Here is a 12,688-nt window from a genome sequence, read left to right as displayed (position 1 = left end):
GGGGCGGGCAGGGGCACGAGGTCAAGGGCTGAAGCGAGTGCGGTGGGGAACTAGAAGCTGTCGGGAAACCTGGGCGCTGATGGGAAGAGCAGGATGCGGAGAGAGCGGGCTCCGGAGGAAAAAAAGGCAGGCGAGATCCACCAAATAAATAACAGCCGGAGGACTTGGCCCGCCCACCCCTACCTCCTCGGGCTGGCTCCCCGGAACGGCTGCCTCAGCCCTCCAGTTCCTTCCCAAACCCCCCCTCCCCCAGCTCCCCAGCTCCCCAGCTCCCCAGCTAGAAGGGCCCCAGGCCAAGTCTCTATGGCTCCACCTCTTTCCTAACCCGTTACGTCACTCTGAGTGACGACACCACCCACCAATGAGCTCTCAGATTATGGGGAGGGAGGATGTCCTTCGCTGTGGCAGCCCTGGAGGCAGCCAAGGTCCGGTTCCCACCGGCGAAATGACCTCTCTATTGGGTTTAGTTTAAGCAGAGTCTGTGCTGCGGGAGGGGGCAAGAGTGACGTCTTTCCGCCTGTCTACACTCTCTGGGCTGTGGGCTAAGCTCCCCGAAAATCCTCATTGAAAGCTAGATTAAAGAACCTCTTACCCTACCGATAGCGTAATATGCCTGATAGTCGCCATGGTAACCATCTTAAAGTCACGAATTACATCACTTTGATGCACCACCCCCCCATCCACAACTGCTGGGGTTGGGATGGCGCGGAGAGCTCTGCGGAGAGGGAGTGGCAGAAAGGGCGGGAATGGTTAGGAAAACATCCCTTTCCTTTCTCCGGGGCCTAAGAGTGGAATGCTGTGAAATCTTCATATGGAAATCTGCATTCCACTAAAGTAATTTGCCTTATAAATGCCCTCTTAACAGGTATTGTTTATGATCAGTAGTTTGTGGAGAAATATCAACACTTAAGATGTATATTATAGTAACTGCAGTGACGTAGGTAGGCACTGCAGGTTTGGGGCACTTCAGTTCCTACGTTGGGTAACTGAGCCATCTTGGAAAAGTGGAAGATATAGAAATGTTCTCGCTCTCCTGTTATCTCTACCCATCCATTTCATCTGGCTCTAGAAGGAAAACAAAATTTTAGTGGCTCTACTTGGACTAACACCAGACAACAAGGAATCGTTTTCACAGGGAGAGTACTTCTCTTAACATGTGAGTTGACCAGAGACCTCACTCATCTAGGCTGCACATTTTAAGAATGAAAAATGGCGGGTATTTAATTTCAGGTTTGTTTTGTTTTGTTTTGTTGTTTTTAATGTAGACTGCTTTTAATCCACAAAGCATTTTTCAGCTAATAGCCAAATGGATCAACCATGTTAAATAGGCAGAACTTTTCAGTTTGGCCACTAGAGGGCCCTTTGTGCATGCCCTATGCCCGAGTTTCTACATAAAGGTTTCACTTAATGTTTTATGTTTACTAGAATTAACAAAATCTGCAAAGCTTTTGGTCTCTTTCCCTTTCCTCTCCTGAAAATTCCCGAAGGCAAACTTTGAGCTCTAAAAGTCCAGATAGTTACAATTTTCACATTAATTCTATAAATTAATCACTGTACTAACATGAACATGTACTTTTCTGGAAAAGGTCATAAAGATGCAAAAATATTCCTTTCAGTTCCCTGGGAGACATTTTATACCAGGAAATATTCTTATTCATGCATTGTATTCACTCACAAACAGGCACAGTAAAATCATTAAGTATTCATAAACCAGATGAATGATTCCAAGCTCAGTATTGGAAAGATGAGCTAGATTTTCTACTACAGTCATAATGTCAGCAATCCTATTCTAAAAAGGGAAGGGTTAAGAACCTTCCTATTGAAATCCCTTTGTTCAAAGCAATGTTTGCCTTCTGCTATCAGGCCTGGCAATTTTTTGACTTTCAGGATTTAAGTGATTTATCATGTAAGGAGTTTTTGGATATAATCTTTGGAAGAGAAAAAAATTCCTTTCTCCTTAACTCTGGCCCTGGGAATTGTGTTAGACTGCTGTCTTAATGAACTGTTTGCTCATTTTGTATGGAGAAGAGAAAGCATTATATGAACCTCAGAAGATGTTAGATGCTAAAAATGTAAATTATTAATTTTAATGGCCATTTCCCTAAATATGGCTCAAGAGCAAATATTATTAACAGTATATTTTCTAAAGTTTTGCAGGAAGAGATTATATATTTACTTCACAGAACTTTAATTTTAAACTCTTGTCAGCCTAGAAACAGATTAAAATAAAATCCCTGAGGTCAATTTACCAGATTCTCCTCAAGGGGAAAATCCAGATGTGTGGTCAAGGCAACGGTTTATCAAAAAACAAAGTGTACAGGAAGATGGAGAGGAAGGATGCTGGTAGACAGGTAGCTTTTTAAAAAGACCAATTTAACCTCTTTCCAGGAGACACGATCAAACTGAAATAAGCTCAGGAGGCCCCTTTTAAGAGGTCTGTGTTCTAAGAAGACATTTAAAACAAACAAAAATGTGCTTTTTACTGATTCCTTTAAGTTTTGGTACTGCGCAAAACAGGTACTACATAAGCATATGTTTAGAAACAGTTAATGAATAGGGCGCCTGGGTGGCTCAGTTGTTTAAGCATCTGCCTTCCGCTCAGGTCATCATCCCATGATCCCAGGATCCCATGATCCTCAGGTCATGATCCCAGGATCAGCAGGGGGCCTGCTTCTCCCTCTCTCTCTGCCTCTCCCTCTGCTTGTGGTGCTCGCTTTCTCTCTGTCAAATAAATAAATAAATCTTTAAGAAAAAATAGTTAATGATTAACAGTAATGTGAATGCTTAATTCTCAGTATCATCTATAGTATAATTAAAGGGTTATGTTTTTTAAAAACCTGAAACATAGTAGTCATTAAAATAATTGATCTGTAGGAATCCTTTAATTTCTTGTTTAAATGGTATTTAAAGATAAAGATATCAGAAATTTCTTGTGGCCCTACCAAACAGATCCAGAACTATAATGTCGGTGCAGAGTATAACATCTAGTAGTGACACAGCTTTATTATTCTCAGAACAGAGCGCAGAGTATAGGTTTCCTCATCTGATTGTTGCTGCCTATATTTCCTTTGTACGTTCAAGTCGCTGTGCTGCAACGTTCTAAGTCATCATCACCAGGCCCCAGGAAATATCACCAAATTTTGTACACTCCAGCAAGACGACTTTACTGTGTCACACACCTTCTATTGTTTAACATAAATTTCCTAGCATGGGGAGGGCTTAGAGGGTTACAGAGAATTTTGACTCCCGTTTCCTCCGCTCATTCTTGCGTGAGCTCTCTCGAGGACTGATGCCCTCCCATCCCTCGAAGCGAAGGTCTGCAGTGAGCAGCAGAGGGCCCAGGCACGTGACGGGCACCGAGCCCTCTGGGTCCCTAGGGGTCCGGGCCGCAGTCGGCGCTGACGTCCTCCTCTTTACCCACAAGCCTCCGGGCCCGCAGTGCGAGCAGGAAGAAGGCGTGCGGGGCCCGGTGGCTGCCAGGGAGGTCAGCGCTTCCTCACAGCGACTGAGATGCCGCCACGGCTTGCGATTGTGGGGCGGGACGGGGGTCGGGGGGGGGCATCCAGGACTCACATCCGAGGCTGAAAGAGAGACTGTCCCCCACGGCTCAGGTCTGAAATTGCTGCCACGGTTTCCAGACGCAGACCCATGTGAAATAGGAAGCTCTGACTCTGACAGCTGTCGGACAGAAGGCAGCCAAGGAGGCACACAAATCGTTCTTCTTTCCCGGTCATCTGAACTCGGCACTCGTTTGTAGGTTATTTCTAACGCCTAGGGAGTGTGCAGCAGTGTCACTCTGAGGAGTACCATATGGTGTTTAATATGTGCTGTTATTGAGTAAGTCTCAAAGAATACGCACGAACGCAATTTTACCTCACAGGCCCAACCTTTAACCTGTCTTCTGTTTTTGTTGTTGTTGTTGTTGTTGTTTTTTTTTTACCCTCCTTCGTATCATTCCTTCCTGTCTCTGCCTTTATCGCCTGCGGTCTCACTTCTTGTCTAGACTCTCCAGCCGCTCCTCTCCGCCCCGCCGACTACCCTCTTCCTCCTTTCGCCCCCCTGCGCCGCAAACCCGGGACTGCATTTCCCGGCAGGCGCCGCGGCCAGCGGCCAATGAGGGGCTGAAGATTTGGCGGCGGCGGCGGCGGCGCTCCGAGAGCCGGGTGGGGGGGCTTTGTGCGCGGCGGCGGCGGCGGGAGCGGGCGGCGGCGGCAGCGGCGGCGAGGACGGAGGCGGAGGCCGAAGGGGACTGTCCACCGGTCGTTGCGGAGAGGCGTGCGAAGGCCAACTCGAGCCCCCGAGGACCTTGCTGCCCCGGCCCGGCCGCCAGCCACAGCCTTCTCTCTAGCAGCAGAGGCTGCGCGGCGACCCCCCATCCTTCCACCGCCCCTGCCCACCCCACCTCCCGCAGCCTTCCTCTCAGCTTCACGCCCGGCCCGGCCCGGCCGCGGCCCTCCTCGGTGCCGGCAGCCATGGCAGAGGCGTCCGGCGCGAGGGAAATCTAGCCCGGGGATTTCATGCGGCCTAGCTCGGTTCCGTCTCCTCTCCCCGCAGCCCCGGCGGCTGCCCGCACCCCAGCCCCACTCCGGGCCTCCGTGTCTCTCCTGTGATCGTACTGACACGGCCGGGGGGTTAGAATGGAACAAACTGAAGGTAAAGTGAATGCGTGTGTGCGTGTGCGTGTGTGTGTTTTGGAAGGAAGGGCTGAGGAGGGAACGACGAGGAGGGGGCGACCTAGGGATGGGACCCGGGTAGAGAGACCCCAGCAGGGATGGGAGGACAAGCGGGTGGCCGGAAAGGGTTCAGGGGGAGCCCAGAAGGTAAAGCAGAGGGCCAGGTGAGGGGTGTGGAGGAGATAGGGAGGTGGGGCAGGGGAGGTAGGATTGGGATAAGAGATGGAGTGGCGCTGAGCTGGGAATTGGGAGTAGAGGTGGGATGGGGGCGGGGATAGAGATGGAACGGGGGAGGGGCAGGGAAAGAGAAGAAGAGTTAGGTTTGTAGAAGATTAGAGACCTGGATGGACTGAGAAATAGGGAGGTTTGGGGGTGCAGTGTGGAAGCTAGAAGAGTCTGGGGGAAGGAGGTAGAATTTGATGGAGAAATGGGCATCAAGAGAGAAACGCGGGAATGGAAGTGGAGGAAGAGGATTAGGAAAAGGGATAAGAAATTGTTGAGACAGGATGCATAGGAAGATAGGAAATAGACTCAGGAAACTGGAAGACCTAGGATTGGTATAGGGGAGGAAATTAACTGAATGTTGAGAAGGATGAGAACTATTAACCAAGCATCACAGAGTGGGTGGAAAAGAAGGGGAAGGGGGTTGTTAAAGGAAGAGAAAGCCTTTTGTTCCTGTATTTCTGTGTATTCTGGGCCTTTTCTTTCAAGGCTAGAGAATATAGAAGCTAGTGGTTATGGTGTTGTGATTGCTGTGAATTGGGGAGGTGTGGGTTTTACTGTTTTGAGGGAGGAGGAGATGTGTTAGTGTTATGGTAACAAGACAGTAGAGACATGGCCATAATTTGATGGTTTTGCTGAGGAAGTGAAGACTGTTCAGATTTAAAGGGGGTAGGGGCAGCCATGTTTGCTGCCAGGCACTGCAGTGTAAATAAATTCTTCTTTCCGGCATCAGTGTGAATCTGGAAGGGGCCAGTTCAGATTGTTAGCCCCCTTTCTTTCTATTCATGAACTCTTCCCATACATCTTGTGGTAATTTACTATTATTCATAACCACCAAAGGAGGTAGTGATGTTTTCCATCTTGTGTGTTTTGCTGCTCCCCCCACCCCCTTTCCCTCTTCCTTCTGGTTGCAAACAAGGCATGCTAATGAACTGCAGTGTAAAATTAACCCTTTTTATAAAGTTGAAGCTATATTTTTACTAGCTGAAGGAATCATTACTATCATATTTTAAATGTGATCATAAAAAGTCTTAAATATTGAAAATTCATTTGTTTTAGAAGCTTCAGAAGCAGTCAGCATGTTTTCTGAAATTCTTTACGTAAACAAGGAAATTGCATTGGTTATTTTTCTTGGGCTTGTGCTCTTGGCAAAGCACTGTGGGGGGGTGAGATGGGGTAGAAAGATCTGCTTGTGGTAGATTATCTGCTTGCTGTATTTTGAATGTTGGAAAATTAGAAATATATGTATTTTAAAATAGTGTTTCTGGTAGTTCATGCTTATAGGTGATGGGTGTGTTAAGAAGTGTTTTTTTTTTTTATGTACTCTCTCTCTCCCATCCCTTCCCTTTGCTTTCCTGTGTCTAGCTCAGTACAGTCTCCAGATGCTAGTTCAGCACAGTGCAATGATCTATGAAGTAGGCATGCAGTTCTTAGAGCCTCAATGAGGTGCCAGATTTTTGGTTTTTTGTTTTCTTTGTTTTGTTTTGTTTTTTTTGGTTGTAACTTCAGGTTACTCTTAGGAAAGCTACAGAAACTCTTTAATGTATCAAAATGTAACTACTTGGGTAATTTGAAATGGTTACTGTTCTAAAGGTTTAAGTCCTGACAAACTTAGAGTAGATAAATTGTTAAGTGTAACCTATTTTCATATTGAAAGAGATTGTGTGTGTGTGTGTGTGTGTGTGTGTGACCTTTTGTTTTTGTTTTATAATTGTAATTGGGGTAATCCAAACTTGAATTCATCATATTGATTTTGAAACTGTTGTCTAATACCAGAAAGGCCTGTTAAAATTGTGCTATGATGGACTCAAACCAGTTGTACTACATACTGATTTAACCTGTCTAAATGCAACATCCTTTCAGTTATAAAGAAGTTTAGGATGTGTTCTTGGTGTGTTGGAAAAATGAAATTGAATATTGTTAGAGTAGTACTTTGTGAGAGTATTTTTAGTTTAAAGGCCAGATTTACAACTTAGAGTATTTTGGTTTGATGATAAGCAGTCTGAACTTTTAAAAATTCTGTGAGGAAAAGTTTCACTCAATGTCATTCAATATGCTTTTTGGAATTTATTTTTATGGAGATTTTTCATTTTTATGTCTTCTCAATGGATCTGTTATCGACAATTAATTGGTGAATTGTGTGCATGAACTATCAGTGCCACACATTTTTAGGAAAACGAGAAATTGTTTTCTCATTAAAATGAGAAAAAACTCGTGTTAGAAGCTTGAATTACTTTAAAAAAAAGAAAAGAAAAGAGCGTATTCCTGTGTATTCAGCGGTCAAGATCAGGGTCTCCTGCCTAGCTGTAATGAGTATTCTGGGTCCTTGGATGGGTATCCATATAATGAAGAAGACTATTCTAGTTAGATGATAATTAATTAAAACCCAGACTTTGCTCTGATTACTGTGTCCATCAGCACACCTGCTACCTGCGATAGCTTTTTTTAAAAAAAAAACTTTAATAAAGTACGCTCTTTCTTATAGTAACACATTGATTGAATTTTGGGTAAAGGAAATTGGTTGCCTTTGAGACTGATGATCACTGAGTAGATTGTCAAATCTGATTCTGAATAATAATCATAGCAAAGCTGCTAATTGTCGTCTTTTAAAGTGTGCTATGCTGAGTGTCTCACATGTATGATTTCCTTTTATCCTCCCGACAGTTGTATGAGGTTACTACTATTTAACTCCCTTTTACAGGTGGAGAAATTGAGGTTAAGTAACTCAACACCACACAGATGGTAACTAGCAAAGCCAGTATTTGAATCCAGGTCTTTCTAATTACAGAACCTGGATCAGCAGAACTTTCAGTTTCTTTTAAAAAATTTGTAAAGATAACATGTTCATTATTTTTTTCAAATATTATAAAAGACTGAGAGGTTAAAAAAAAAAGTTAACACCCTGTTTCCCCCAATAACCATTTTGAAGTTTCTTCTGAGTCCTCCTAGAAAATATCTGTACATACATATGCATATCTGTCTTCAAATACATACAAATTGGTCATACCGTCTGCATTTTGCTTTTGTGCTTTAATAGGCTACCTGGGACATCCTTTTAAGTGAGCACATATTGATCTACAGCTTTTTTTTTAAGGGTCACATAGTATTCCGTTGTTTGGAATACTGATTAACATTAGGATGTTAATAGATTTTTTGCTATTTTAAGTAATATAGCAGGTCTTGAATTAAGTCCCCAACAGCCTATTTAAATGGAGGCAATATAGTCCAACTACTTTATTTTATAAGAGAAAACAGGGCTAAGGAAGTTACGTTCAAGGCTTTGGTGACAGACCTGTTACCTGGCTCTTTATACCACACTACATTACTTCATTATTATGAAGGTATTTGAGCTTTCTGTAAAAGCTCAAGGTGAGGGGAACGTTCAAGGTTAGGCACGTTTAGCATAATGAGTGCAAGGGGATTAATTTGCAGTGAGGCAAAGGATCTTGTTTCTCTTTTTTCATACTTTGTTCACCATATTGTACATATAGCATATGCACAAAATATTTTTGCACATGTAAATGAAACCTGTGCAAGTATCTTAAAGTTTGTGTTTTGGGTAATGAAGTGGTTTTGGCAGAATTTTTTCTGTTTTAATAAAATTATCAATAAAATAAGATAGCAATGAAATGAAAAAATAAGAGGTCTATCATGGTCCTGGAAAGGAACTTGGAAAGAAAATTGAGGCACTGGTAAGTTTTTTAAAATGACCTAAAAAATAGCTCATTGAAAACAACTTTTAAAAGATCTTAGCAGGCACCACTGATTATTTTTAATTATTTTTGTCTATCAAGAAGAAAATAAGTTACCATGGATACTTATTCATTGGGTTCTTTTGACACAAAGTCTCTTTTAGACACTTAAAAAATTAAAATCATAAAAGCCTGAAAAGGATTTAGAATTTGGTATCTATAAAATCTGATTCTCGGTGCAATGGTATTTTTAGTTTTACTTTAAAAAAAAGTGTGTTATTTTTTGAAAGAGCAACTAAGATGATTTATTCCTTTGTTATTAAACAACATGCCCAGCTTTTGAGTTTTTAAATGAATGGTGACCTTTATTTCTGCAGGCTAATCTTTTTATAAATGTTAATAAAGGTAAATTTAAGAAAATGATTATACTACAACTACCTAACGCATTTTTAAAAAGCTTACAGACTTTTGGTTTTGGTTTTTATTGTTGACTTTATTAAGTACTTAATAAGTACTTTCAAACACTTCCGTATTATGTTGTGCCTGCACAGTGTGGCATAAAAAGAAGGTAAAAGGCATAATTAAAATTTTGTGAATTTAGAGAATGTTCAGTTTTTACTAGACGGATATGTGTTGTTACTCCTAAAGTACATCTGCCCATTGATGAGATTTTGAATTTGAAAAGCTCTTTGAAAAATGATTCTTGGCTTATTTTTAAATTTTTTAAGATATGGATCTGTGTCATCATTGACTGATCTACAATGATAACTCTTCTTACTAGGTTCCTTTTTTTCCATGTATATTTAGAGCTATATTGAGAAAGTGAATAGGACAATGAAAAAATTTTATATCTTCTAAGTATGTGAATTCTATATATATAATATATAAATATATGAATAAATTTATCTAATACTTTGCACTTACTACATTTTCTGAGATGTTTGAATTCTTACACAATAACTTGACTTTGTTTTAAAATGTGAAGTTGGAAAGCACAAGAATTATTTAACCCAAATTTAAAGATGGGAAAATTGAGATTTCAGGAAATCCTCAGGCTAAATAGATTGACATGTTAAGTAGGATAAGGTTTTCAGATTTCTGTATGATTACTTAAAAAGAATTTTTTCAGGGGTGCCTGGCAGGCTGTCAGTAGAGCATGTGACTCTTGATCTTGGGGTCATGAGTTTGAGCCCCACTTTAAGGGTGGAGCTTACTTAAAAAAACCTTTTTTAAAAATTTGTGTTTCTTGACTTTTTCTTCATAGCCTGCATTATCCTTCTTTTAATAAACATTAACAATAAAGTATTTTTCTACCATAGAACATGCTTTTTTAATTTTGGTATAATTTATGTACATCTTGAAATATAGTAGATATTTTAAATTTAAGAAATGTATGTATTCCTCTGATTTTGTGAGTAAAACAAAACTTAGTTTATCAAGTTGATTTGAGATTAAGAAGTCTTATATGGAGGCTTGCTTTTATCTAATGGCATTTTGGCTGTAGCCAAGATAGTATTATCTGTTGAGCCTTGTATTACTAGTATCTCTTAGCTGTAGAGTCTTAAGAAAACTGTACATTTAAAAAGACACACACAAAAAACACCTTAAAAAAGAAACATTTTTAAACTTTTAAGTTGTGAAACATGACATATAAAGGAAAAAAGCATAAAACCTAAATGTACAGTATAAGCAAATAATTAGAAAGTAAACATCATGTAGTCACCACCAAGGTAATAAACCCTTTAAGGAAAGCTATAGAGACCACCTCATTGGTTTAGTTGGTATTACCTTGGTGGTGGTCAGACTTTCAGGGTAACGATATCCTGAAAGTAACCTGAAAAATTAATAACCGTGAAGGGTCAGGAAATGTAAAAACCGAATCACCAGTTTTTGTTACTATCAAAAGTGTTATCTAGATAATTTAAAAAAAACTGTTTCCTAGCAGTATAGTCATTTAGTGATTTGAAATCTTAGCACTATATTAATGAATGTGAAACAAAAAATAACACTAAATTCTGTAAGAATCATGCCATTTTATACAAAATTTTTTTTCAGAGTTTATCTCTGTTGCAGTTTTTGGTAGAATTTAATGACTGCTGATTTTATTTTTTTTATTTTTATTTTTATTTTTTTAAAGATTTTATTTATTTATTTGACAGAGAGAGACACAGCGAGAGAGGGAACACAAGCAGGGGGAGTGGCAGAGGGAGAAGCAGGCTTCCCGCAAAGCAGGGAGCCAGATGCAGGGCTCGATCCCAGGACCCTGGGATTATGACCTGAGCCGAAGGCAGACGCTTAATGACTGAGCCACCCAGGCGCCCCATGACTGCTGATTTTAGATCTGCAGATTCTAGCAATGACTTTTGCTTAGAAAATATCCAATTTGCCTATATATTAATATTCTAACTTAAGTATCTTGTTTTATAAAAACTTAGACTCTCTCACTTTCACATTAATGTAACCATTCAAGAAGTATTAACCTGAGAAGTAATCAGTAGTGACAATCTATTTTGACACTTCATCCTTGATGCCTCTTGATTTTTACCTTTTCTGTATTTTGTCTAGGTGAATCAAATTTTTTGAAAGTGGAGAAACTTTATTTTGCTTCCCTGTCTTACTAGACTGTTTTCTTACATGTTCGGAAGGCTTAAATGTTGGTTTTTGAGGACTTTGATAGTAGAAAAACTTGAATTTTTTTCCTTTCTACCTCATAAATACAGTCTGTTTGCATAAAATTCAGTGTGGATTTGAAAAAGACATTTTTATAACACATTTACATACATAAATTAAAGCCTTTATTTGGTTATTGTAATTTTGTCACTTTAAGCTGTTTGTTTCTTTTATGATTTCTGCAGGATCCAAATACATTAGAACATAGTATTTCATATTGATTATGACGAGAAACTTCTTGCTGTGCTTTACCATACCCTTGAATTCCTTTCTTTAATGCAGTAGAATGCTGTTCTTTTTTATTCTGGCTAATATTTCCCCTAGCAAAGATAATAAATATTTTAGATTTTGAAATGAACATACATGTTGAGTTTTCCTAGCTGTGGAAGCAAACATGATTTAATATAATTTTGTAAACCTAGACTAGGTAATTTGGCTTTGTGTATAGAGTTAATATGCTTTTGGCCAGCTCATGGTATCTGTGTTATCACCTGTGAAATTAAGCATGGATCATTAGAATTTATTTTATTGGGGATAGAATTAGGTTTTAAGGTATTGAAGTTAATGTATTAATTAAAGCATTGCACACATATACATACATGCACACATATAATACTCCTAAGAAATGCTGATGGCCCTTTTAGTTTTTACTTTTTAATGGAAAATTTGTACTTTTCAAAGTGGCTACTAGTTTAAAAATAACATTTGTTGTGTTTAAGTTATGAAAGGATTGTTTATTGTAGAGAAATTGAAAACCAGTGAGATATAAAAAAGATTAAGATCACTTGAAAGCCTGCCAACTGGAAGTAGCTATTAACATTTCTATATCTTTCCAGTGTTTTTTCTTACACATCTATGTATTTTTTTAACAAACGAATTATACATTAATATTATTTTGTAGCATGCTTTATTGCAAAATTAATTTTTTTGATACTGTTTTTTTTAAATTGACATATAATTTCGTTGTATGGGTGTGCCATATCTGTTCACAATTCTTCTGTTGATGGTATTTTAGGCAGTTTGCAATTTTTGGATATTATGATTTGATGAACATGCTTACACATTGAAAAAAAAACACTGTCATTATTTCATTACAATAAATTCCTAGAAGTAGAATTACTTAACAGATATGAACATTTCAAAGGTTTTTTAAAAGATTTTATTTTGAGAGAGAGAAAGCACTAGTTTGTGTGCACGCTTCTGTGCGTGAGAATGGGGGGAGGGGAAGAGGGAGAGAATCTCAAGCAGACTCTGCCTGAGCACAGAGCCCATATGGACTTGCTCTCACAACCCTGAGATCATGACATGAGCTGAAACCAAGAGTCTGATGCTTAACTGACTGAGCCACCCAGGCATCCCAGGTTTTTTTTTTTAAATAAGTTTTGTTGAGAAATAATTCACATACCATATAATTCACCCTTTTAAAGTACA

General features: G+C 39.7%; 1 protein-coding gene across 7 annotated transcripts in view; it reads left to right on the top strand.

The window, feature by feature from the left end:
* The first annotated feature begins 3,565 nt into the window (after window positions 1-3,565).
* NSD3 (nuclear receptor binding SET domain protein 3) overlaps window positions 3,566-12,688 on the top strand; it is a 119,737-nt gene continuing 110,614 nt past the window's right edge. For 6 of the 7 annotated variants that reach the window (XM_088020960.1, XM_088020959.1, XM_088020957.1 and 3 more), the window contains exon 1: window positions 4,174-4,653. The gene's annotated coding sequence lies outside the window, so the exon portion shown is untranslated. Of the gene's footprint in view, window positions 3,838-4,173; window positions 4,654-12,688 lie in introns of those variants that run through there. The other variant, XM_088020956.1, reaches the window with a different exon arrangement.

This window comes from Eumetopias jubatus, unplaced genomic scaffold (genome assembly GCF_037043125.1).
Source record: "Eumetopias jubatus isolate StellerSeaLion01/CBP00866 unplaced genomic scaffold, mEumJub1_p1.0 scaffold_2, whole genome shotgun sequence".
NCBI lineage: Eukaryota > Metazoa > Chordata > Mammalia > Carnivora > Otariidae > Eumetopias > Eumetopias jubatus.
Note: the sequence above shows the minus strand (reverse complement) of the source record. Positions and strands in the feature narration are given on the sequence as shown.